The sequence below is a fragment of the Cervus canadensis genome, chromosome 25 (genome assembly GCF_019320065.1).
Source record: "Cervus canadensis isolate Bull #8, Minnesota chromosome 25, ASM1932006v1, whole genome shotgun sequence".
NCBI classification, from domain to species: domain Eukaryota; kingdom Metazoa; phylum Chordata; class Mammalia; order Artiodactyla; family Cervidae; genus Cervus; species Cervus canadensis.
In genome coordinates, this window is record NC_057410.1 from 12070539 (window position 1) to 12098428 (window position 27890).

At 38.7% G+C, this 27890-nt stretch overlaps 1 protein-coding gene across 2 annotated transcripts in view; it reads left to right on the forward strand.

Annotated features, from left to right (window-relative positions):
• The first annotated feature begins 18632 nt into the window (after positions 1–18632).
• RAP1B (RAP1B, member of RAS oncogene family) overlaps positions 18633–27890 on the forward strand; it is a 44097-nt gene continuing 34839 nt past the window's right edge. Inside the window, exon 1 of one of the 2 annotated variants that reach the window (XM_043446261.1) lies at positions 18633–18826. The gene's annotated coding sequence lies outside the window, so the exon portion shown is untranslated. The remainder of the gene's footprint in view (positions 18827–27890) is intronic. The other variant, XM_043446259.1, reaches the window with a different exon arrangement.

Genomic DNA, 27890 nt, shown 5'->3' on the forward strand with positions numbered 1-27890 from the left:
GAGAGAGAGAGAGAGAGAGAGAGGGCATCTCACCCACTGCTTTATCCTCCAGACATTTGGTAAATAGACTTGTGATATCGTTTTTGTTTTTGACACCAAATTATTTAGCCTTAACTTGACCCTTGAGCTTGAATGCAATGTGAAGCAAGGTTAGTCACATTTTAAGGGAAAGTATGTAAGCATCTGAGACCCCTATTAGATTTCGAAGTTTTTGTTACTGGATTTTTATCAAATAATAGAAATCCCACAAAGGAAGGAAGGAAACGAAGGAAAAAAAGGAAGGAAGAAAGAGAAAGAGGGGAGGAGAGAGGGAGGGAGCTTCAAGCTAAGGCAAAAGAATATAGCCACAGACCTCCAAATCAATAGGAGAGTATTTCAAAAATAAATTTGAAAGATGACGTCCATCAAATGCTTCAAAAGCAAAATTAAATGAAACACACACACACAAATAAATAAATAAATGAAACACATTTAGTGAGACAAAAACATACTGTTTGTGTATTTATCACACACATTAAAATTCAGATTTACATTCTGTAGCTTTGATGACAAAGGAACCAGTCTACTGCTGTAAATGAGAAGAAGAAATAAAGGTTTCATTGGTCATAAAATGCAGCTACTTAGTAGGAACTGGGAAAGGAGTCTGCAGGCTTGTGGCTGTGGACAGTTGGCCAAGCACTGCGATATGACGTCTTATACAGCAGGGCAGAGGTGCCCTTTCCATTAAAAATCACAGTTCTGGGCTCTGTTTCAGCCTTGCCGTTTAAGTTACTATGTGGTTTACAGTGAATTATTTAAACTCTTTGAGTGCATTAGAAATGATGATACAACCACAATTAGGCTACGTAGTGCGTTTGAAACTCTTAATTTAGAAAAGTAGTTTGAATGAAATATCAGTGGCATGATTTCTCCCATTTCTATTTGTTTTCAATGTATTTCAGGTGAGATGAGACTAAAAATATATACTTCAAATATGGCAATTTGCTCCATGTTCATGGCAAAAAAGAAGAGGTGTAGACAGTGAATTCTTACTAATGGGTCTCTTCTCTTGGGGTTACTCTTCATGTTCCAGGCAGGGGAAAAGTGTGTAAAATTGTAGAAATATGAAGTCCATTAGATGAGAGGTGTGTTAATCAAGAATAAAAGCTCTAGCAAATTACACAGCCTACGTCCTAAATTTTGTTTTCTTGATTAAAGTTAGATTTTTTAAAATGCTAATTATAGTGAAATTCAATAGCAGAGAGAAGGGAAAAGTAACCAAACTGACCACAATTTATTTTTCTTTAAGTCAATTCGTTAATTGGCTTAGAATCCTACTGTTAAAAGAAAGAGGACTAGAGAAGATTATTTTTAGCTTGTTGCTCTAAAATTCCTTAGCGCTTCTTTCAGCTTCATGTCAAAAGAAGAATAAATGTCTAAAAGTGATAAAAGGTTAAAGTTTCTTTCACATTGGCAGCCTGGTTCTAATGACCAGACAGTTTGATTTAAAGACATCAGACCTATGTTCTGTTCATTACTAGTTCCCAACCTCTGGCTTATGTTGGTGGAGGTTTTACCATTCCCAGCATTAATGTATTGTGGTTGAGCGCTTTATCAGTTTAAAACATACACCACAGCCTCATATGTATTCATTTCAAACTATTTACCAGCTCACTGTTTTTTTTTTTCTTCCATGAATAATGCATAAGAGAACAAGTGGAATCAGCCTTTTATTTCTCCACCATCAAAACTAAAAAAGAAGAAACTCCAGTGCCAACTCCTATTGAATACTTTTCCAACCTAAATCTTTACCACTGAATCACTGGGAAGCCCTGCTTATTCCATCTTGGATGACTCCGTAGGACCAACCTCCATGTCTTACAGACAGTATATATTCAATGCATTTTGCTATTACTTTTCTTTTTATGAAAGGTATCATCTTTATAGAAAAGAGAATGAAGAAATAAAAAGACTTGCCCAGGGCTACAAACTGAGTAAAAAAAGAAAGTGCCAATTTGCAAGATAGCTTTAAGGTGTTTATCATTCTATTATTAAGTGGGCCAATAAAATTATCCCCATCATTGAGTTACTTTATCAGAGGACTTTATTTTATTTTATTTTTTTCTTTGCAATCCCACGGACGGTAGCCTAACAGGCTCCTCTGTCCATGGGATTTTCCAGGCAAGAATACTGGAGTGGGTTGCCATTTCCTTCTCCATATCAGAGGACTTTAAAGGGACGTTCCCAGATGTGCCTGACTGTGCTCGCATAACTTTAGGCCATTCATGGTAAAACCACAAACCTCACCACCTCTGAGGTCACTAAAAGCTTTATTTACGGGAATGATGGCCACATGGAGGTTAGACTGTTGACTCAGATCTGCCTCAAAGCACGGTGCTGTCGGTTGTCACAAGGTGGAAGGGGCTGGGCTCTTATCCAGTATGTAAAAGGGTTCCCAAAAAGTCCAGGTAAGGTAGGCAGTTGCAGGTGACTCATTGTTTGGAGCCCTCATCCTGAGTCATTCTCCACCAAACCTCCCAGGATAGTGTTAAGGAGAGACAGAGCCAGAGCATCCTGACCCCAGGGAACTGTGAAGTAAGCCACTCTTTTCTCTGATTGCCCACTCTTCTTCTCTGTGCTGCCTTCCTGGCCACGACTGCCCCTCACGCTGCCACACCTTGTCACTATCACTGATGTCTTCCTCAAACTCTCTTTCCTGATTCTTCAGAACCAGCAATTAGTTTCATAGCAAAGAAGCTCTTTTGTGCTAAGTTGCCCCAGTTGTTTCCAACTCTTTGCAACACTGTGGGCTATAGCCCTCCAGGCTCCTCTGTCCCTAGGATTCTCCAGGCAAGAATACTGGAGTGGGTTGCCATTTCCCTCTCCAAAAGAAGCTCTTACTCCTGGTCAAGGCAACCTCTTCCTTGCCAGGAAACACATTTTCATCCCACTATAACCTTTTAAAGCTAAGGCCACTGTTCTCATTCTCTAGTCCAAGGATGACAAGTAGGTTTCATCTCACATGTTAATTCCAGCTGGTTGGTTAGTGGGGCCTGGGATGCTGGGCTGGTCAGGGTGCTAAGGACATACCTGGGCTCAGAGGTGGAGAGGACTGTGAGAGTGAGTCGGTGCTCTGGGCATGGGCATGTCTCCCATGTGTTGGTCATCCCTGACCACAAGGAAGTACTTTCAACAGAGGGAATCTCCAGAGATTCAGGAGAAAAGGAACCACCACCATAGCAGTTCCATGTGACTGACGTATTTAACTAGATCAGCCTCCATGGCTTTCTGCAAATTATTTCATTCAAGAAACCTCAGACTTTGCCATACGCAGAATCAGTTTAGACCAGAAATGCTATCCAGCAAATACAATGTTCTCATGAAGTTTTAACTAACATATTATCTGAAGCACTGTCCCACTTTTATATTTTTTTCTTGTTGTTTCCTTCCAGAGTAAAGGTTGGAACTCTACCTCTTGGTCCTAGTTATAAACTGGGTGATTACTTACTGTCTTTTTCTCTGGAGAGCCCCAGCTGAACACATTATTTTTAATTTTCCTTTCTAAAAACAATGTTATATAATGACATTGGGTAGCTACCTCACACCACTGAACTGAAAATGCTGCGAGAGTTGTAGAGTGATCTTAATTTACTACATATTCATGGAAATATGAAATATTTGAGAAATAAATAATTCTCATCACTACCTTCAGATCTAATACATTTCCAAGCAAGTACAGAAGGCATATTTTCACTTAAAAATATCCTTAAGTGCATTTGACTTCCATGTAATTTGCAGAGGTGCTGGAGGCCACAGCTACCAATTAAAGACCTCTTGTGGCCACCCCTAAGACTTTTGCACTTGCCATTGACAAGCAGACTGCTTCAAAGCCTGTCCTTTCAAAGTCCATCAAAGTGACCACTGCCAATGTGTAAAAAACCATTACCAGCAACAGGGGTCTCCTTGCATTCACTATCAGAGGTACTGTCTAGTCACCAAGTCACCACAAATGCCAATTGTGCAACCAATGAAGGAACCAAGACAAGCCCAAGAAAACCTGGAAAGTGGAAAAATGTCTTCATGCTGGCCTTTAGCTGTCATCCAAAAAAGACTTTAAGCTCTGCAAGGGTGGAGACCATGTCTTTCTTACTCATTTTTGGAAACTTTAGTAGCAGAGAGTATGATACACAGCTGGAACTCAAGAAATCATTATCGAATGTATAGCTGATGGATGGAAGGATGCATGAATGGGGGGAGGATGGATGGATGGTTGGATGGGAGGATGAATGAATGTTGTTCCCTTTCGGTCCTTTGTGTTAACATGCTGGCATTGGCGTGAAATAAACAACAAACCCCCAGATGGCTGCAGAAACATTTGATAGTTTTAGTTTGACACAGGAAATAGCTATCAAGCAGATGATTTTTTTTTTTTTTTTTTAGTATCAGGAGAAGCCTTTTTGATGTCGTACTCAATCTAAAAGATGTTTTCTTCCTGTCACGGTTATTGCAGTATGACACATTGAAGAGATAGAAAAGAAATTTCAGGGTATTTGCAGGCAACTGTAGAAATCAGCATTTTCCTTGGAGAATGATTTCTTAAACCCCAGTAATGCCTGAATCTGTACAATAGCAAATAAGAATGGGAATAGCTGCTAAAGAATGGGAATAGCTGCTAAAGAATGGGAATAGCTAGAGCTATATAAATATAGTTCTTAAAAGATTCCCTCCCTAAAGTTTGAATGCTTAGTGTTCAATGCTTAGACTCCATTGTCTACACATGATTTACCAGTCCTGATAAGAGAAATTCACTACACTAGGGTGGATCAGTGAGGGGATGGAATGGTTCTGGGCATAAAACATTATGAAGCCCAAATGAGGTTCAGCAAATAATGTTGGACTAAAATAGAGATTTCTTCTTTCTTAATTATTTTTACCTATAGGTTTTACTGGTAACTCAGTCAAAATGACTGAATAGAAGAGAGAAGAAGCTTTATTGAGATATAACTTACATACCATAAAATTCATCCTTTAACAAGTATATGTTTCGATGATTTTGGTAAATCCATGCATTTGTACAACCATCACAGCAATCTAGCTTTAGAACATTTTCTGTCACCTTCAAAATTTCTGTCATTCCCATTTGTAGTTAATCCCCACTCCCAGGCCCAGGCCAGGCAATTACTGTTCTGTTTATATGTCTCTGTAGATTTACCATTTCCAGAAATTTCATATAAATAGGATCATGCAATATATAATCTTTTGTGTCTTTCTTCTTTCACTTTGCATGGTGGTTTTGAGATTCACCTATGTTGTGCATATATCAATAATATGTTTCTTCTTACTGCTAAATAGTATTATATAATAATACCACATTCAATTTAACCAGTCAATGGACATTCAGACTGTATCAATATTTTACCAAGAGCCAATGCACATGAGCATGCTAAGTCACTTTAGTCATGTTCAACTCTTTGCAATCCTATGAACTATAGCCCACTAGGCTCCTCTGTCCATAGGCTTCTCCAGGCAAGAATTCTGGAGTGGGTTGCCATTTCCTCCCCCAGGGGATCTTCCTGATCCAGGGATTGAACCTGCATCACTTACGTCTCATGCATTTTCAGGCGGGTTCTTTACCACTAGTGCCGCCTGATCCACTTTTTAGCTATTATGAACAATGATTGTGTGAGCATATTTAGACAAGTCTTTGTATGAACATATGTTATTTATTTCTATTAGGTATGTACCTAGGAAAGGAATGGCTGGGTCATATGCTAAATTTATGTTTTACTATTTAAGACATTGCCGAACTATTTGCCAAGGTGGATGTATTGTTTTATATTCTCACCAGTACTGTGAATGCATTCCAGTTTCCCCACACCTCCTATACTTGATAAAGTCACTCTTTCATCACAGTCATTCCAAAGAGTTTATACTGGTATCTCACTGTGATTTTTAATCTGCATTTCCCAAAACAAGAATGTCAAACATCTTTTCATGTGTTCATTAGCCATTCAGATAGCTTCTGGTGAAATACCTTTCAAATCTTCTGCCCATTTTTCAATTAGTCAGTTTGTCTTACTATTATTATTATTGAATTTTAAGTGCTCTTTTCTCCTGGACTCAAGTTCCTTGTTAGATATATGATTTACAAATATTTTCTAGAAGTATTTGGCTTGTCCATTCTTTTAGCGGCAACTTTTTTTGTTTTTGTTTTTACCATTTTAGCCTACTTTTTCTTTTTTGAATTTATTTACTTCTCAAGTGAAGGATAATTTCTTTACAGAATTGTATTAGTTTCTGCCAAGCATCATGAATCAGTTAATGGCACCTTTTAAAGAGCCTAAGTTTTTAATTTTGATGAAGCCTCATTTATTAATTCTTTTCTTTGTGGACTGTGCTTTTGATGTTGCTTCCATATTTTTTCTTTTATTGTTTTTATTTTCTTTGTTTTACTTCTTTTCTTGATATCTGATATTGTCGTGTCTGTATTTATGCCTGAGTTCAGCCAAACAGGTATTTCATAATGAAGTGTTTATCTGATTGTGTTCCTCTTTCTTTCATAAAGTTACATATTAAAAGAGCCCCACTGGGTATTTTTGAAGTGAGGAGAGCCCATTTGATGATTTCAATGAATATTATGATGTGTCAAAAGCCAGATAATAATAGTGATTTATCTGGGGCTTACTATGTGCCAGGCACTGTTTTAAGTTCTTTGCTGGTATTAGCTCATTTAATCCTAATGTTCTCATGTAGTAAATATTATTATTATCATCACTCTAGAGAAAAGCAAACAGACACACAGAATACTTAAACGAGTTGCCCGGGAAGTGATGGGGCTGGTTTTCAAGTTCAGGCAACACAGCTCCAGAGCCAGTGCTCTCGACCACCTCACACTATTCTGTCTAAGCAACTGACTGTACAGGCTGACTCCCCAGATAAGATCTGCGTCTGTAGGAATACGCGGCAGTTCTCTAAGGCAGTGTTAGCCCAGCCCCTCTTCTCTGGGAGCTGCCCATGGGGACGGTTCCTGTTTCTATTGTGTGAACTTGTCTCGGTGCGCATCCCTGCCCCTTCCTGCCCCCACAGCCACTGCTGATCAAGTCAACTGTGAACACTCACCTAAACTGAACACAGTATTCTCACTCTTACTTGAGGCTTAAGATATACTGGAACCAGGAGCCAAGTAAAGTCGCTGATTGCTGTAGGCTGGGACCTCTACCAACCTCCGCTGCCATCTCAGAACCTTCCTCGGTTCCTCTTTTCCTGAGATCTGTAGTGGCTTAGCTGCTAAGCTGTGTCCGACTCTTTGCAACCCCATGGACCAGGCTCCTCTGTCCATGAGATTTTCCAGGCAAGGATACTGGAGTGGGTTGCCGTGTCCTCCTCCAGGGGATCTTTCCCATCCAGCGATTGAACCTGGGTTTCCTGCATTGCAGGCAAGATTCTTTACCATCTGAGGCACAAGGGAATTTCCTGAGACCTAGCTGACCCGTAATTCCAGGATTCCCCGAGATACCTCCCTATTCTTTTAATCTGCTCCCTTTCTGCTTAAGGTACCTCAGGCTGGTATCTGCTACTTACAACCAACAGACCCTCATTATCCCAGGCAGCCGTGACTGAGGCCCACACTGTCCCAGGGTCCACAGTCGGCCCCATCGCTATGTGGGTTTCAGGATTCCTACCCAGACCCGCTGGGCTCCTGGGGCACTGGTGACACTTGCTTGTCAAGACTACTTCTTTTCCCAGAAGTAGTCTTTCTTGGCTTTCCAAGAGACAACAAGCTTATGTGATTAACTGTGCTAATGAGAGAGAAAGCAAGTACTGGGAGTGCCTGCTTCTGACTCCCAGGTATATACTCTAACTAGGGCTTTCTGAAGACAAAGTGCCCTTTTGTTTTCCAAACTGAGCGGCTTTAATAGTGGCTATTTCAGGTCAAGAAGGAGGTGAAGAAATATTTCAGGGTGAGAGGGGTGTTATTGTGCCCTCTGGTTCACCTCCTCTGGTTGGCAGCTTCCTGCCTTAGCAGAGGGCGGGGTGGCAAGTAGAGCCACCGTCACAATCATCCATGGACAGTTGTCATCTCCAGAAGATGATCTCAGAACCTGAGCAGCTCCATTAGTGACACTAACTCCAATGACAGTAACAAGCAGCAAGAAGTTCTGGCTTGGAGAGTGTGGTTTGAGAGAAAGAACACAGCATTGGAGCCAATCTACATTTAAATTCCAGTTCAGTGCTCACACAGGCAAGTTCCGAGCCTGTTTCTTCATCTTTAAAATGCAGTGATGACCCAAAAAAAATGTTTCTTAGTAAATAAAAATTTTTTAAAAATTAAAAAAATGCAATGATGACAATGGTCACATTGAAGAGTTGAGGATTTGTTTGCAAAAAGCATGGCACGCTGTCTCCTTTGTATTATTCAGGTTTACCCTTTTCCAAAAGCAGCAACGTCACAGCTTTTTCTACTGTTTCTTCTTCTACATACACACATACACACACAGATTGATGAAAAATGATTCACAAAGAGATCATAATTCTGAGTGTAAAATTGAGACATTTCACAATTATAGTTCTGTAATTATTCAAGTTAGCAGATGTATTCTCAGTGCTAGCTTTCCAGAGAGCCATGATCCAGGCTGGAGGAAATTTCCCTGTGGTTGCAACTTGGAGAATATCTCTTGGATTATGCAGCAAATGCCACCAAACTATTGAAAAACTATCTCAAGTTTCAGATTATTCAAAAATCAACATTATTTTCTTTGCTACTTATTTTCAGAGAGATGAGAGAAAGTGGCTGAAAATTTCATTTCCCAAACATAAAGGGATAGTTTTAACATGATTCCAATACCTTTGTTTTTTCCACCAAACTTTGCAAACTCATCAAAATGTCATGCCGTTTGTCAGTATCTCTGGATCAGCTACCTTCGCAGCTGATCTAGATCCTGAATCACCTTCCTGGATCCACATAATTAAGAGATCTAAATCTAGAGTAAATTTCCAAAACCCATAGGAAAATCTACCCATCTAACTTGGGCTTTCCTTGTGGCTCAGCTGGTAAAAAATCCACCTGCAATGTGGGAGACCTCAGTTTGATCCCTGGGTTTGGGAAGATCCCCTGGAGAAGGAAAAGGCTACCCACTCCCAGTATTCTGGCCTGGAGAATTCTACAGACTATATAGTCCATGGAGTCACAAAGAGTTTGACACGAATGAGCGATGAAGTAGTATAATCTTTAAAAGTGAGCTGAATGTAAATAAATGATCATAAAATGACAGTGTCTAACATTGCGTGCTATGTGCAAAGCAACATATTAATATAAACGATATTAGACTTGTATTTAATTCTCACAAGCCTTTGCTTGTTTGTTTAGGGAGGAAACAGGCTTAGTAAGGAATCGTTGCTCTTCCCATCATATATTTAAGTACGTACTCTTCTTAATCCAGATTTTAGGTGAAGCAACTCAAACTCAGGATGTGGAAGTAGTGTGGATTCTCAAAGCTAAGTGAAGTGAAGGAGTCAGAATTTGAACACAGGTTTTCTGACCCAGAGTCCAGTTTCCTAACAGTTTTTTTTAATCGTAGTAAAATTTGCGTAACCTAAAATCTACCAATTTAACCACCTTTATGTGTGCAGTTTCATGACATTAAATACATTTACACTGCTCTGCACCCTTCACCATCATCCATCTCCAGAACAATTTCATCTTCCCAAATTAAAACTCTGTACCCATTAAACACTAACTCCCCTTTACCCCCAGCCTCTGACAATCACCATTTTACTTTCTGTCCCTATGAATTTGACTACTCTAGGTACCTCAGATAAGTGGACTCATGCAAATTTGTCTTTTGGTGGCTTGTTTATTTCCCTTTGCATAACACTGTCTTCAAGGTTCGCCTATGATATAACATGTTTCAGAATTTCCTTTGTTTTAAGGCTGAATAATATTCCATTGTATGTATACACCACATTTTGTTTCTCCATCTATCTGTCAGTGGACACTTGGGTTGCTTCCACCTTTTGGCTATTGTGAGCAATGCTTCTAAAAACAAAATAATCTATTCTCCCCGACACTTCAGTTCTTTGGGAAATATACCCATTAACTAAGACATTGTAACTACTTTCCTTCTCTTGGCTATTGGTTAGTTATTCTTTGCTTTTTGTTTGTTGATTGTGGATGTCTCTATTCATGAAGCAATTATAAATGTGTGATTTTTCAGGGTGATTCTTGTGTCATCTTAAGCTAGTAGCACGGAGAACAGCAGGAGGAGGCCAGGCTATCTCACACCTGGAGTAAACGCAGGAACATGCAGGCACAGTGGTGAAACAGAATTTTTCAAGCCAAATACATTTTAAACATAATTTCTCTCCCTTGGCTAACGTAGCCTTTTGACATGCTTTGTTAGGCATTAAGGACATGACAAGTCACGGAAGAATTTAGATAGAGACAGTTAGGAGGGGCAAGGGATCCTGGTGAAAAGAAGTTGTGGTTCTGAGGTCTACAGAAAAGCAGGAAGGAAATGTATAAGCACATTAGTGATGTTAAAGTCCGTCTTAAAAAGGCAAAAGGATATAATTAAAAAAAAAAAAGAAATGGACAGAATCAGCTAGAGCAGGAGGGCACTGAGAGATAAATGTCCTTAGAAGGCTGTTTCTGTCACTATTCAACTTTTATCAGACTTTTACCAATTTTTATTGGAATCACACTGAGTACTTTCTCATATACATTCAGTTCAGTTCAGTTCAGTCGCTCAGTCGTGTCCGACTCTTTGCGACCCCATGAACCGCAGCATGCCAGGCCTCCCTGTCCATCACCAACTCCTGGACACCTTACATCAAAATAATCGACTCCCCCTGATATACACTCAAGTAGGACTTGGACTCTTTTTTTTTTTTTTTCATTTTAAGCTGGGTGAAGGATCTATCAGAATTGTCTTTTGATTGTTTTTCCTCTATTGAAACCATCCTTCATTACTTTATTACTATAGCAGCATGGCTGGATGGAGAGACCAGGAGCCGCTAGGAAAGAGTCTGGGGCTTTGATTCTGGCCCTGTTTCAGACTGACACCGTGGTCCCATATTTTTTACTTAGCCTCTCTCAATCTGTTTCTTAATCTGAAGACAGGGATAAAAATATCCAACTCAAAGGATTTTTTAAAGAAGCAAATGAGATAAGTTCTAGTATGCAGTATATTCACTTCTTATCTGGATTTTGAGATAAATAAGTAGTTTTCAATCCATCTTCCATATTTTTCTACATAATGTAAATATGTGAAAGGAAGATCCTTTTTTTCTCAGTCTAGCATTTGTAGATAAATATGTGTAATATCAAAGCTATAGGATTTTTTCTAAAGCTATAGGATTTTGCCACAATTATCCACCAAAAGTCATATTATTTATACAGAAGTTGAAAGATGAAAAAAAAAGGCACATCACACAAAAAAAACCACAAATGGATATCTACTCAACAAAAGGAAGAGAGCTATCAGAGACTGAAAGAGATTTAAGAGGCATAATAATTACATATTGTGTTTGAACTTGTTTGGATGACAAATGGAACAAATCAACAGTAAGGAGCCATCCTCAATACAATCAGAAAATTTTAAATTTGGCCTGGGGATCATATTTTGTTAAGGAATCTTTTAAAAGTTTATTAGGTATGATAATAACATTGTGGTTATATTTTTTAAAATGTTCCTATCTGTGGGAAATGCATACTAAATTATTTATAGGGTTTTCCTTAAACTACTCCAACCAGAAAAAAAAAAAAAAAAGAGGGGACAGATGAAACAAGAGTGGCAAAAATTAGGATAAATGTTGGAATTGAAGGATGTGTACATGGAGGCTCATTAATTCTTCTATGTGTAACTGAAATTTTCCATTATAAAATTTTTTTTTTTAATTAAGACCACTTTTATTGAATGGATGAAAGGAAGGGCAAAAGTACATAAATGAACCAGACGATGAAAATGGAGAAAAGTGGTCATATTTTAATGGTTTAGGAAGTATAGTTGATCCTTGAACAACATGGGTTTGAACTGTGCTGAGCCACTTATATATAGATATTTTTCCAAGAGTAAAAACTACAGCTCTATAGTACCTAAGGTTGGTTGAATCTGCCCATGAGGAACTGAGGATCTAGAGGACCCTCCCAACTCATAAGGAGGTCCAACTACAAATTATACTCAGATTTTGGCCTAAGTGGAGGGTCAGTGGCTCTAACGCCCATATTATTCAAGGGTCAACTGTAAAGTCAACAGGACTTGGTGAAGAATTTGATATGTGGAGTAAGGCAAAGGGAAGTGATAGTTCTCAGTTATAGGGAGCTGATACTATTTGTTGATAGGAGGATTCCTGGAGGAAGAGAATGTTTGGGGAGGTCAGCCAAGGTAAGGTTTCCTGGAGGCAACTGGTTCTATGCATCTGGAGCAAAGAAGTTTGAACTGCAGATATAGACTTATGAGCCACTGGCACTTAAGTGGCATACAAGCCATAGGAAAGACTAGAAGTGCCCAGAAGCAAGTATCCAAGAAGAAAAGGGCCCGGGATCAAGCCCTGGGGACTCCAACCCCTAAAGGTCAGGAGGAAGAAGGGCTAGCATAGCAAGCGGAAGATGAGAAAGTTGGAGAGAAAAAACCATGAGAGTAAGGTGCCATGAAAATTAAGGGAAAAGTGTTATAAATGTTGATTAGTAGCAGTTGAAATAGTACTTTTGGAACTGTGTTTTTCAGTGTCAATGGATTAACACAGGCTTTTTTTTTTACCTTTCCTAATAAGTCATATTTTAAGGTATCCACACTATAGACTTTATAGCATTGTTTCCATTCCATAAATATTTTCAAGTTACAAACTGTTGACGTGAAGAAAGTTTAGAACACAGCCAACCCTTCACTGAGGACCGTCATGTCATTCAGTCACTAAGTCATGTCCGACTGTCATGAGCAAAGCAAAAGGAAAGTTTAACAAGCATTTGTTGAATTCTTGCTATGTTTGTGTAAAGTTTTATTGCGCCAGAGGATGCAGTATGAACCAACATTTATTGAGAATCTTTTCATGATGACGTAGCCAACATTTACAGAGTACTTAGTTTGTGGTGAGTACTATTCTATTTGCATTGTTAACTCTTTTAACCCTCACAATAAAACCCTAACATAGGTTCTATTGGTGTACTCCTTTTACAAATGAGAAAACAGGAACCAGAAGTAAGTTCCCTAAGATGAATGGAGACTCCATTTGAACTTGTAATCTGATTCTAGCACCAATCCATTTAATTGTTACTCTATATTACTTCCATTTTTATACAGGATCCCTTATTTTAAAATATCAAAACTATATTTTAAATACTTTTATGTACATTTTAAAGATTACTAATAAGAAACTCTGAAAGGTTAAATAACTGCCAGAGGTCACAAATCCACTTTGATCAGCTTGGAGAATACAACCAAGACTGGCAAGATATCCCCCGAAACTACATTTTTATTTCTAATATGTGATGCCAAGCAGTTTGGTAAGTACAAAGAAGTGTAAGATATGTTTGGGTTCGCAAAGATCTCAGGATGGAGAGAAGACAAAAGCAATTTAAGTAAGGCAATATTTGATAAGTACCAAATGAGTGTTACAAACAATAATTATTAAGGAAATTCAAAGAAGCAAGAAACCGCAAGGTCTTGAGCGATGACTAAGATTTAGAAAATTACACAAGAGACAGAAGAGATTTTCTGGCTGAACAAAGCCTTAATAAAGGAATAACAGGACAGTATGGTGCCAAATGAAGGTAGCCAAACTAAGATATACATTTCAACTCTACCCACATTTTTATATACAGCCATGGTCACTTAGCCTTTCTAGGCTTTAGCCTTCTCATCTGTATAATGGATTATTCAAACCAACCTCCTGGAACTGGTCGTCATTACTGAAGTATGTGATGCATACACTGGACTTGGGAGTGATTGAGAATAAAAGCCAGGACTGTCATAATTATAGTCTGAGAGGACACCTAACTTTTGAGCATCTTTGGCATTAGCTGTTTGATTTGGAGACAGCCCAGATTCTGTAAGTACTTTTATGTGGTTTTTGAAGATTTTCTTAATTTAAGTTTCTTTTGAAAGTTTCACAACAGGGGGAATTTTGTGAAGCTGGTTCTTCCAGTGGTTTTCTGCTTCAACATTTATTTGCATGATGGCTCTGGGAATGTCATTTTCATTTGTATGGTTTTTCTCAGCTATAGCTTAAGAAAGGGGAAAATTTTTAAGTATAATCTGTTCCTTACACTATAGACATTATCAATGACAAAATTATCGACCTGTTAAGAGTTATTTGACGTGGTGTAGGCAGACCTGGTGGTCGAACCTACAACTACTGAAATAGAGTGCAGACAGAATTTGAAACATATCTTGAGACAAATAAGCAGTTATTATAGCTATTACACAGAGTAGAAACCATGCCAAACTGCCTCACTTTTCTTATATATAAGTATGAGGTTTCCTCAAATCAGAAATCTTAGAGAAACACAAACTACCCTAGGAGAGTATGAGTCCTAAGTTGTTTTCCTATAATAGCAATGGTCTAATATGCTTATCTGTTCTCTCACATGATTAAATGCTAGAATTTCTAAAATAACTGCACAGAGTTTGAAACACAATTATGAACCAAGAAAACAGAACAAAACTAACCTGGGATTTAAGTCATTGTTTTTTCTCTATTGTATAAACAAACAGCCTTCTTATCCTTCTCAACCTCCAACCCCAGCTATGAAAGGTGTTGCAAAGAAACATAACTACATTTATATAATCATATATTACACACACATACACACACACATGTACACACTTACACAATAAAAAACTTGTAACAAAGTGCCTTGAAAGGATCAAATTTTAATATTATCCATTTGTGAATGAAATAATATAATAATATTTAACATTAATGATTCTCAATGCTACTGATAATCATGCTTAATTGGAAGTTAAACAGCATGACTCTTGTTAATGTGAATAATCATTAATTGTTAATTAGGAAAGTTGTAAATGTGAAGGTTCTTTAAAATCTAATTTTGCATTGGCAATAAGACCTTTACTTATATGGACCGTTGAAATGAAACTAATGAGGTATAAATGGTATTTGAAGTACAACATTTAAGAGAGCAAATACATAGAAAATCATAAATATAATATCAGGTTAAATACAGCAAGAATTATGGGTGAGCACACTATTAATTCACTTCCCCTAAAAAGGGGAAAACTAATTTTGAGCTGCTTCTTCTAGTCCCAGGAGGTAAGACATGGTTATTTTCTCTATCTTACAACAGTTTCGTAAGGCAGAGGTTATATATCCCCATGTTGCAGATGAGAAAACTATGCCTTGGTAGAATTAAGGAATTTGCCCAAGACTATGCAGCTAATTGGCTTCCCAGCTGGCACAGTGGTAAAGAATCTATCTGCCATAGCAAGAGATGCAAGAGATGTGGTTCATCCCTGGGTTAGGAAGATCCCTTGGAGCAGGAACCGGCAACCCACTCCAGTATTCTTGCCTGGAAAATTCCATGGAGAGAGGAGCCTGGCGGGCTATAGTCCATAGGGTCACAAAGATTCAGACATGACTGAATGATTGAACACCACCATCACATGCAGCTAGTAAGGGGTGGAGCTGAACTCTGACTCTGGTGCTCTCCACTATTCCACAGTACTTAAGAAACAGAAAATCCAACACTGCCTAATAGAGGAAAACAACCATGCCAAACATGAGAAATATATATCCTTATCTTATAGACTTTACCTCCTAGTACCAGTAGGACCCACTAGATGATTTGAGGGACCTAGTGCAAAATGAAAATGCAGAGCTCTTTGTTCAAATATCATTAAAAATTTCAAGATGGTGACATCAGAGCTCACTGAAACAGTTATGGGGACTTTCTAAACACAGAGCCCTATCACGTGCCCGCAAAGCTGGCCCTGAGTACAGCGGGGCAATCAATGGCAGCCCACCGCCTGTTTTTGTTACAGCCATGAGCTAAGAATAATTTTCACATGTTTAGTGATTCTTTTAAAAAGAAAAATATTTGAATTACATGAAATTCAAATTAGTATCCATAAATAAAATTTTATTAGAAATAGTCACACTCATTCTTTATGTATCCTATAGCTGTTTTTGCACAACAGAGGCACAGTTGAGTAGCTGTAAATCTGGCCCACAAAACCTTAAATATTTTCTGTCTGGCTTTATAGAGAAAGTTTGCAAGCCACTGCCCTAGTAGGAAGGTAGAAAATAAGTGACAAAAAAAGGGAGCAGTAGTGTTACGGGGATTCAGCAGAGAAGAGACCACATTAAATTGGAAAGATGCTCTTTCTTGGAGAAAGTAAATGGACCCTGAATGAAGGGCAGAGGTAGGAAGGGGCATTCCAGGCAGAGGAAATCACCTCTGCACACCAGAGAGGTGGGGAAGCACTATGTCTGGGCAAGATGAGAGGTCTACTCTGACTGTAAGCCATTTTTAAGTGGAAGGGAAAAATAAGATACAAGGATTTTAATTTTAGTAGGGCAGGAGAGTAACTGAATAGTCTCTTAGGAAGAGAGTGGCTTGCTTAGTAAGCTTTAAGGTAATATCTGGCAACAATGTATAGAATGGATGACAGTAGGAACAGAAAGGAGGCCAGTCAAGGTAGGAAGGTGCCCCCGAAGTCCAAGAGTTAAGAAGAAATGCCAACCCAAACAGCGTGGTCTCAGGAGAAATGAATTACTATCTGATAGACGTGCCAATTGACTGATGGCTTCAGGAAAGGCAGAAAAAGGAGTATCAGGATTTAACACTGGTAATTTAGTCTAATTTAAATTAGATGATTTAGGGTAATTTAAAAGATGATTTAATTAACAAAGGAGAAGAAACTGGTTTGGTGACAAAGGTGATGGGTTCAGTTTGCACACATGACCTGTTGAAGTTGCCAGTGGAATATCGTGGTGAAGTTTTCAAGGTGATAGGAGCTTTCAAGAACGCAAACCCAAAAATGAATTCAGCACTTAAAAGATGTTTGCCCGGAAAATCCCATGGACATAGGAGCCTAGTGGACTACAGTCCATGGGGTTGCAAAGAGTCGGACATGACTTAAGTGACTGAGCAAACTTACATGCTTAAAAGATGTACAGTCTGGCATTCTCCGCATAGAGAGAAGAGCCTAATACACATGGGACGATTTCAGTCTAACAGAAGAAAACAAATGTTTTTCTTTTCTTACAAATGTATTTTAATTAAACTATTTTACATATTCTCTCAAACTCGAAATAATTCTAGCTCCAGTCTTCTAAAACCGACTCTTTCCAGGGGAAAAAAGAAAATCAATTGCCCAAAGGTCAATCAAACAGTTTAAAAAGAGAGAGAGAAAGGAAAAAACAGTATAGCCAGGTAACATTGCTTCTATGAACTCAGTTTACAGACTTTTCAAAGTTTTATGCAATAATTGAAAGGTCAATAAATTTAAGTTTATTGGAGATTCATTCATTCAGAATTTACAAGAATTCCTACAGACTGCTCTGACACTTGCCTTTGAAATCTCCCTTTTAAAAGGGTTTTCTAAGGAAACAAATTACCAAAATATGTAACATATTCAATCAACCTAAATCATGAAACATCCAGAAAGCATTTAGATACAAAAAAACTAAGGATAATTATAGTTCATTCTTATCTATTCCTCTTAGTTTTCAATTACTAGTATTCTTAAAAAGAGTAAAAGTAATCATATTTTCACTAATCTTCCAAATTTACAAAAATTCATAAAAATGTATTTCAAGAATGCTTTATAACAGGGTCCAGTTAAACTATGGACTAAGCAAAAATAAATCTTTAATGACCTCCCAGTCCCAAGTTCTCCCTGCACTTTGCTGTTTGAATAATTTTGTCCATCAAAACTCAATGTCATAAAAGCTAACATTTTGTATAAAGGGTAGTTGTATTTTAGTCTTTTCTCTAATAGTGGTAAATTCCACTGTTAAGTCCCCACCCTTTTTGAAACGAGGCATTTTGGAACAGAAAGTGCTTTCTGTTGCCCAGTAGTCACATCATAAAGACCTCTATGGGTAATTCTTTTAGAGTGCTCGAGTCAAGCATTTAAATATGTGCTTTATTTTACTCATTTGGTTGATTTAGGTACAAAGTTGTTCGGGATTATGGACCGATTAACTGAATTTGACCGGGTAATTTGGAAAGAATTAGAAAGAAGACACCTGACCTTTTAGGAGACACCATTTCAAGAATGAAAAAGACTGCCCTGGCCTAGGCACCTTCACGGGAGCTCTAGGTGTGGAAACAGCACTGTTACTTCTCCGGCCACTTTCCCCAACACAAAGGAATACGCGAGCACCAACTGTTTGGTGGTGTCGGTGATTAAACTACAGTTTGCACTAAAGGCATCTTTTGAGTTTCGGACGGTTTCTAAGCCCTTGGCACCAGTGTACCCCCGCTAAGTTCTCAGAAGTCAAGGTGAGGCCGAAGGGGCGAGGTGGAGGAAGAACGGAAACACCGCGGAGGAAACGCTGCGAAAGGGACCCGGCGGCGGCACGAATGGCCCCGCCCCTCGGCTCTCTCGCCCCGCCCTTCGGTACCGCCCCTTCCCGGGCCGCGCACCCGCGCGCCCCGCCCGCGGACGGAAGCGAGAGCGAGGCTGAACGCCTGACGTCAAGGCGACACCGCCAAACCTCGCCCAGAGTCAGGCGTGTAAACCAGCCGGAGCGGCGGCGGCGGCGGCGGCGGTAGCAGCAGCAGCGGTAGCGGCAGGACCGCCGTGGCGCCGGGAGCAGCGACCCGGAGGGAGCGTGAGGCGACGCTGGCTGCGGGCACCCGGTGACAGCGCGAGAGGTTCGCAGAGTGCGTGCGTGGCCACTGAGGGGAGCGGCGGCGGCGGCCGCGCGGGGCGGGGGCCGGGCGCCTGCTGAGGGGAGCTGCTGGGGTGCGGCGCGGGCCGGGCGGGGCGCGCGCGACGGTCAGGGGGCCAGGGCGGCGGCGGCTTCGGAGCGCGGCAGGTGGTGCTGGGGCCCGGCGCCGGGGCGGCGAGCGCGCTGCCTCCCAGGCCGGCGGGGACGAGCCGCCGCCGCGGGGAACAGCGCGCTTTGCGGAAGGGGTCAAATGTCTGAAATATGGCGGAGGAAGTGAGAGCCCGAGGACCCCCCCACCCGCCTGCTCTTTTCTGCCCGCGGCCGCCGCTGCCTCTCAGCTGCCCGCCGTCCCTCGCAGGCTCCCCGGAAGACTCATCTCCCCGCCTCGGTTCCTTCCCGGGTGTGAGTGGAAGTTAGAACGGAAACCAGAAAGTTGTCTTTTGCGAAGACTCAGCTTCCCCCAGTCCGGAGCAGGGGCGGAGAGCTTTCGGGGGAAACCACTCCCCAGCCCTTTTCGGGCTTGAGCCTGACAGGGGAAAAGTTTGCCTGAAACCGGGCTGCTTTGCTCCGTTTGTTGCGGGAAGTGGCAGGAGGAAGGCAGCGGAGGGAGCCCCACCTAGTCTGGAAGCAGCCACTGCGAAGAGAAAAAACTGTTAAAGGGGCCTTTCCCATCGTCAGCAAGAGGAAATCTCTTTCTCTTTCAGAGGGAAAGAAAATCCAGGAAGTTTGTCCTCTTCTCTTTTTCGGACATCTCGGTGTGTCTAATCCTAACACTGTCAGCGCCATGAATATTATTTAAAACTACCCCCATTGAATCTAGACATCCTAGTTTTTCTTCTGAAAACACCGATAGCTTTTGGGGAAAAGACTATCCTTGCTGAGTTAAAGCTGACGATTTGCTTCCTCTTCGCTTGCTACCTCTTACTAGTTTAGAACATTTTTGCCCTGCAGCTCGTGTTCGGAGTGAAGATGAGCAGTTGTGTGTTACTGTAATGGGAAATCACGTTTTAACGGGGTAGAAAGTTGACACTGAATGAAGATTGTGGTTTTAATATTTTAAAATTTAAGCTGATTGGATTTTTGTTTTGCTAGTAGCATAGCATCTACTATATAAACATCTAAAATATAATTTATAATTCTTATAAAACTTAAAACTTTCAACTCGAAAATTCATTTTTTTATCCTCTTATTTTGTAATTAGAATGCTGTTTGGACTTGCTCAACAAAATCTTAGCAAGAGGTAACATAAAAAGGGGAGACGTTCATTTAACTTAAAGCTGGTATCACTCGTGAAAGCTGAACCTTGAATAGTATTTGAGTCATAATGTAGTCATGGGACTTTTTAAGGGCCGGAAAGGGCTATTTAGATCATCCAGTCCCACCCTCTGAATTTACGGTGGAGGAAACTGAGGCCTAGAAAAGATAAGATAACTAGTCAGTGGTCCTGCTGACTTGAAGGACAGTAGTCTATCCATAGAGAAGCTGGAGGAAAAAATACGACGCTTTTGTGGTGAATTATTACATTTTGTAGAGGATAAACGTCCCATCATACTCCAAAAATATAAGTACCTTAGTGTAGAAGAATCCTTTGGGTAGTTTCATTATCAGGTTTTAAGAGAGGAAGGTGGTATTCAGAAAGATTAAATAACTTTAAGGACACAGAGCCGTGAATGATAGTCTTATTTGAGCCCATCCATGCTTTCGGTCTCTGCATTATTGTGAAGGTGGTTTCACTTGCATTTTCTTTTTGTCATCATAATAAAGTGTGAGACTCCCTTATCTGAAGAAGCCAGAAAGTAAATCTTTGAAACACCTGTATCCAGTTTGGTTTTAATGTGCCAGGTATGGGAATACAACTGAAGAACCCAATAATAAACTGACTTAATTTTAAAATGTGGTATGGGTTCATGCCAGTGTTGCTGCTTCTGCCCTCTAACACCCTCCCCCACCCTATGAAAATCGTCTCTTCTTTCTATGACAGGTATCGCTTCCTGCCGTCTGTTATGTGTTGTTTGTTATCCCACTAAATTATAAACTCCATGTATTGTTTGTATGCCCTGAAACACAGCCATAGTATCTTAACGTAGAGACAATACCGGTTTGTTAAATGTAAGTACCTTGAGGGTAGGAACTTGATCCATTTTATTCTCTACTGTATCTTCGTTCCTAGAACCTTGCCTATGCATGCAGTGTTTAGCATTTATATTTAGATATTAACTAATGAATATTTAAAAGAGATGATATTTGAAGAGATCTTTGTATTCCTTCGAAAAGAAACATTTCCACGTTGGCTTTGGAGCCATTTTAACTTTACAGATTGATTTTTATCCTCAAAGCAATCCTGTACTGGGGCAGTTCAGTACTTTCTCTTAGTTGTATAAAGTGAGAGAGAGTCCCCATGGTAAGGAGCCACCGTGTAAGAAGGGTGTTATCAAGTGCGTCCTCTGATACAATTCAAGATTGGTAGAAGGCGGATGTGGAGATTGATAACATAGTAACTAATGATACATGTTGTTTTAACTATAAAGTCTAAGCTTTGAATGGGAAATAATCCATGTTCTGTTTTCTTTGACTTTTGTTGTAGGTATTTGATCAGTGTTTATTAAGGCAGTGAAATTAAATAGGGAATGGATTTCACAGAAATAGAATTTGGTTAATTTTTCAAAGGTGTCATTTATTTTTCTTCCAAAAGTGTAAGTAGACAGCTTTATTGCTGAATATCAGGATCTTATTGGTATGCATGTGTCATTTTCCCAAAGACTTAAAATAATGTGTTTCTGGGTTATGTATTGGTAAAGAGGGAGTGGTTATTGATCTGTAGTGTTTAGATTTGACTGACACGGGGGTAGTTTAGTATTTATGAACTGAATAGTCAAAAGCTGTCTTCTCTTATGGCAGTGATGTCACATGTTCAGTCTATAGAAAATCTTGATAAAGATTGGTTGTAAACTTTGTAAGACCATGTAAGGTTGTAACTAAATTTATGCCTTTTTGTTGTTGTTGTTCTTTCTCCTATCAATTTTGAAGACTGTTAATAAGAGTTACCCTTTTCAAATTGGATTTGTTTTAGAAAAAGTTAAGAAACATTTTGGCTGGTGCAATGATTCATTGTAACATTAGACATCTGCAAATGACTTGCCCTTGTGCTGAAAACCTAATGTTTTTCAGTGTTCTTAAAATATTTTGCAGTACTACTAAAAGGTACTAATTATTACCTTTTGAGAACTTAAAAGTCTTTTCATTTATTAGTCCTTTGGAAATTTTATGAATACAGTGGAAGCAATTGGTGCAAGGAATAGAATGAATTTATCTATTTGCATAAAGACTGGCTTGCTGTTTAATCTCGTAGTTAGTTTGAACCTATTTGGTCACTGGATTCTAAGACCAATCCCTTTAATCTTATAATTTATATTTTATAGAAAAGTTACCAGGAACTTTTTTGCTGCCTTAAAAAAAAATCACTTTTTAAAGTACACCACTAACAGAAAGAAATATCAGTTCTCCATATTCCTAATACTGGTGTGTTTATTACTGATATTAGTCAAATCAAGGCTACAGAGCAACTGATTATAAAAAGAGCCAGCCTTAAAACTTATAAAGGAAAGAAATGACAATTTGAGGAATGTACCAGGGTTTTAATAATATTTAAATTACTTATCAAAAGAAAAAATACTGGGGGAATTCCCTGGCGGTTCAGCAGTTAGGACTCCACACTTTAACTGCACAGGGCCTGGGTTCAATCCCTGGTCAGGGAACTAAGATCCCACAAGTTACCCTGAGGCCAAAAAAAGAAAAAGGACGTATATTTGCCACATGAACTGAAGAATTTATATCTGGAATTTACTGTGTAGAACAATATTCTGGGATATTACTAAGCCTAGAACTGTATATGAGGTGCTCAAGTACTAGAAATATGTTCACGTTTAAATTAAGAATCTTGGTCTATTAAAGACTTACAGAATAATTATCTAAAGTTCTGATTTTGAATTTTATATTGGACTGGTTCCTAATGCCTAACACTTGTAGTTTTGACAATTTCGTAGTGTGCCTGCCCTCGGTGGTCTTGTCCCGTGGTGGGTGGTGAAAGGTTTTAACTTGTACAGGTAGACTTAAAGATATTAAAGGAAGAGAGTATCTGTTTAAAGCAGTTACAAGTAATTTTGATCACCTATACATAATTTTGATCACAAGTGATTTGTTGAAATCATCACTTATACCACATGATAGAGCTTCTTCTTGAGTTTTCCAGTAGTTGCTTTGAGTATTTATTTCAGTAAATATGTACTTTTAATAAAATAGTTTTTTCTCCTGTATTTAAAACTTAGCATTTTGCTAAGTAACTTTATTTTGAAAGTATACAGTGGACTAATTGCCCTAATGGTGGATCACTTCTACCTGTTGCTTTCCTCTTCTTTGCCTTGTGGGAAAGAAATAAAGATGAAAGAAAATCTGTTTTGTCCATTTAATAGCAGTTTTTGGCAAAAGCTTCTAAAGAGGAAATGGAAAATGTTACTCAAAATTCTAATTATCTGTGTTTTCTATAATTTTTTCTTTTTAGAATATATTTTTCAAGTCACTGTGTTCTAAAAATGGAGTTTCTAAAAGCTCTTAGATACTGGGAATAAGGACTATAAATAAAGCTCTTTTTGTTTAATAGTTTGTTGGTGTCAAAGTGGTGTGCATATTGCATCCAACTTTTACCTTGTGTTTTAAGGTTGTAGTGAGACTACATTATGCTAGCATAGTTACATCTGCTGCTTCTAAGATTTGTAAGTTACCGTTAAGCTCCTTCGTATCTATAGCAAGACTCAGGAATCCCTCAGGAATCTTGCATTCTGTACTGTACAGATAATAACAAAGGATGGTAATGAGGTGTATAGACATGTGCATCTATTATTGTGCTGCTCTTGGAATTGTTGAACTTGAGATATTATACAAAAGTGCTTTGAATACAGATAAGTATAATCAAGAAAATTAGTATCACTTGTAATCTTTACCAGTGCAGTGAATTTTAAGGCAAAATTTGTACTTCTTTTCTGAAGTTTTTCTAACCTCTTTGCTTCCTCGGTGGGAAAGATGGCATGTACTCCTTAGAGATGATGAGTTCAGATGTTCAGTGCAGTATTACTCATAAATGTTTATAAAATACACTAATGGGTAGTACTCTTGTTCTTTATGATAAAGCTTCTCTTCACCTTTAGCTTTGCTAGTGCCAAGTAAAGTTGACTAGGTTACTTAATTTTAAAGATTCCTACTAAGGTGTGAATGAGAACTAAGGAAGAAAATTGTGATTGTGAACAAATTGTCTAGCTCAGTGGTTTTCAAAGAATGGTCAAAGGAATCCTGGGGATTCCCTCGACATTTGCAGGGGTTCTACAAGTAGAAAACTTTTGACAGTAATACTGAGATGTCCTTTACATTTTCACTGTATTGATAGCTGTACCAATGTACAAAAGCAAAAGTCGATAAAGCTTGACATCTTAAATCAGGTCAGAGTACCACATTGTGTTAGCAGTCATTGTATGTATTCTTCATTGCCATATACTTACACTTTAAAGAAAAAAGAAAACCTAAACACACTTGATGAAGAAGTTTAAAGATAAAATCAGACATCAACTTTGTACACATCATTTTTTAGTATACTATAACTAAATAGAAAGTATGCTTAAAATACTTTTTTTTTTTGCTCCTTACTGAAGTATAAGGGTTGGATCTACGGAAAGCATTTGTGTGATTATTTGAGTTGCAAGCTGAATTAGCCACTTTTTAAATGAACTCTGTTTTTACTTAGAAGAATGCTTGACAGACTGAAGAAGTTTTTCAGACTTGGGTATTAGATTTTCTCTAAAAGTGAACCTGTTGCTTTAAAAGGAAAAGATTGACAGTATTTATGAACAATGGTTAAAGTTCTAATTTTCAAGTGAAAATTAGAATTTTGTAAAATTTGTGTTAGCCACTGTGCTCTTCACAGCTTCTCAATATCTTAAAAAAATTTTCCGATGATATTGGTGATAATGAACATGGTTTTTAAAATACTATGTAATAAAATATGTTAATATTTGAAGATCAACATAACTCTATAAGCCAGTATTTTCCAAGTCACCAGTGCATGAAAATCATGCCAGGGATAAGGAATCCTTCCAAAGTTCTAGCTAGACCACTGAGTCTTAATGTGATAGAGAACACAAGGTTTATTGATAAGGTTACACATTCCAGTATATTGCAGCTAATAGAGGTTGATATAGCATCAGAAGGGATTATCAACATTTATTTGAAAGGCTGTTAAGATACTCCTGTTTAAGCCCATCTGTTTGTCTGGTTATTACTTTTTTGTGTGTATTACTCATTTTTCCGTGCTTTACAATTTTCTGAACATATTTTTGTTGGGGGGAAGAGAAGAATAGGAACCATAAATGAACGCTGTGAGGCACTGCTTTCATGTGCATGATCTTGGGATCTCTTATTAATGTATAATCATTTTAAGTTTAGTTTCTTGGCAGTTTTTTGTTTGTTTGTTTGTTTCTGTTGAGCAGTCTATTCAACATTTTTTGGGATGGGTGGGGGAGCACATCTCACTACTTGCAGAAGCTTAGTTCCCCAGCCAGGCATTGAACTGCTGGGTTCCCTGGCAGTGAAAGCACCACGTCCTAACTACTGGACCAGCAGGGAATTCCTCCCATTCGATTTTTGATCACAGTAATAGATTAGGTAATTTTTAAAGCCACTTTCTGGTTTTAATACTTGTTTTGTACATCTGATGACTTAACCATAGATAGGTTGCATATACTGTATTGAAGTTTTGACGTAACCTTGAATAGATTTTTAATAGTTGTCTTTCAAAATTTTAGGATATGTAGTAGCTTTCATCTGGTGACTCAGACAGTAAAGAATCCGCCTTCAATGTGGGAGACCTGGGTTTGACCCCTAGGTTGGGGTGATCCCCTGGGGGAGGCATGGCCACCCACTCCAGTACTCTTGCCTGGAGAATCCCATGGACAGAGGAGCCTGGCGCCTACAGTCCCTGGGGTCACAAAGAGTCGGGCATGACTGAGCACAGTACAGTAGCTTTCATACAGGGAAGCTATGTATATTTTTCCCCTTTCGAGCTTAATAATGTCTCCTTGACCTGAGAATTTGACATGTTGTTTAGATACTTTTCCAAAACAAATGATGTTTTTACCTTCTAGAAGAAAGTTCTTTTTTGTTTATTTAAGAACAAACCTTATTAAGCAACCATTTTTACAAAAGTCGTGTCTTAGGGTTATTCCAAATTTTTAAGGATTTTTAAGCTAACCTGATTGCAGTTCAAGTAATACATTTCAGGTTATGAAAGAAGTAAGATACATAAGTTATAGTTTGTAGTGTACCTAGTTTCTTGGAAATTTAGTGCCAGTTATTTCCCTAGAAATAATGGGTACGTTCTGTGAAGAAACAGAGTATTGAGTCTGACCATCACTGCTTGAAAGAACAGGGTTTGTATCAGAGAGAGGATACGATGTAGTTTAGGGAAGTGTAAAAAGGTAATAACTTCAGGATAGTTTCAGGGATTAAGTATTATAGAATTCCTGCCTCCATGAGCTAATCCTGCAGTAAGGTAGGGGCGTTTAATAGGAAGCTTTCATGCTCCCTATATTAAATAATTAACTGGTCAGCCATTCTGGTTGTTCTGAATTAGACAACATACTAAGATCATATTTTATGTCCTGGACATGCAAAGTAGTCACAAAGTTGCCACTTGCTTGTATAGTTTTTATTTGCTAGCTAAAGCATGTTTGAAATTCCCTCTATTTTAGGCTTTTTTATACTTAAGCTTTTTTTTTTTGAGAGCTCTCTCCCATATTTGGTCATCCTTCAACAAAGAAAAGATTAGATTTGCAAGCTTTTAAATACAGAAGAGCATTTATAATACTTTTATATTGTTTACATGAAAGTAGTGATAGTAATAATAGGCAATGAAGAGGCGAAAGGGCAGGAAGTAGGACAGAAAAAGAGAGAATGGTGATGAAGAAGTTCTCTTTCTAAGGAGCAGGGCTGCTCCTGAGCAAAAATGGTAAACTCCACTTTGAAAAGCACTATGGTGCTTTAGTGATTGATACATCTTGTCTGCCAGAGGATCCTATGTGGAGGATAAATCAATATTATCTGTCAGTTAGAAATTATGGTATTAGAGTAAAAGTTTCTTCACTGTGTTTGTGAGTTGAGAGTACTTTTGCTGTTTTTACTCTCAATTTGTACCCCCCCTCCTTCCCCTGCTATGTCCAAAGTCTGTTTTCTATGTCTGTGTCTCTATTCCTGCCCTGCAGATAGGTTCATCAGTACCGTATTTCTAGATTCTATATATACACGTTAACATAGGACAATAGTTTTTCTCTTTCTAACTTCACCCTGTATGACAGGCTCTAGGTTCATCCACCTCACTAGTTGATCAATGCATTCCCTTTTATGGCTGAGTAATATTGCATTGTGTATGTGTACCACAACTACTTTATCCATTCATCTGGCGATGGACGTCTAGGTTGCGTCCATATCCTGGCTATTGTAAGGAGTGCTGCTGTGAGCACTGGGGTGCCCGTGTCTTTTTCGGTTGTGATTTTCTCAGGGTGTATGCCCAGTAGTGGGATTGTTGGATCATTTGCTAGATTTATTCCTAGTTTTTTAAGGAATCTGCTTTCTGTTCTCCATAGTGGCTGTATCAATTTACATTTCCACTAACGGCGCAATAGGGTTCCCTTTTCTCCACACCCTCTCCAACATTTATTGTTTGTAGATTTTTGATGATGGCTAGTCTGACAAATTGTATAATTTTAGTTAAGAGAATACAGTGTTCAATGGTTTGTCCTTACCAATTCCCATCATAGGCTATTTCTTACCCTGGTTTTTTTTAAGTGTTACATTTATTTCCAGCTATAGTCCCTCATTTTTTAGGGCATCTGTCTCTTGAGGACTCATTCATCTGACTGCCTGTAATTGAGAGCCAGTCGTTCTCAGTTACTGTATGTTATGATTAAATTGTGTTATTATGCACAAAAGGTTCTTAGCAAAGACATGAAAAATTA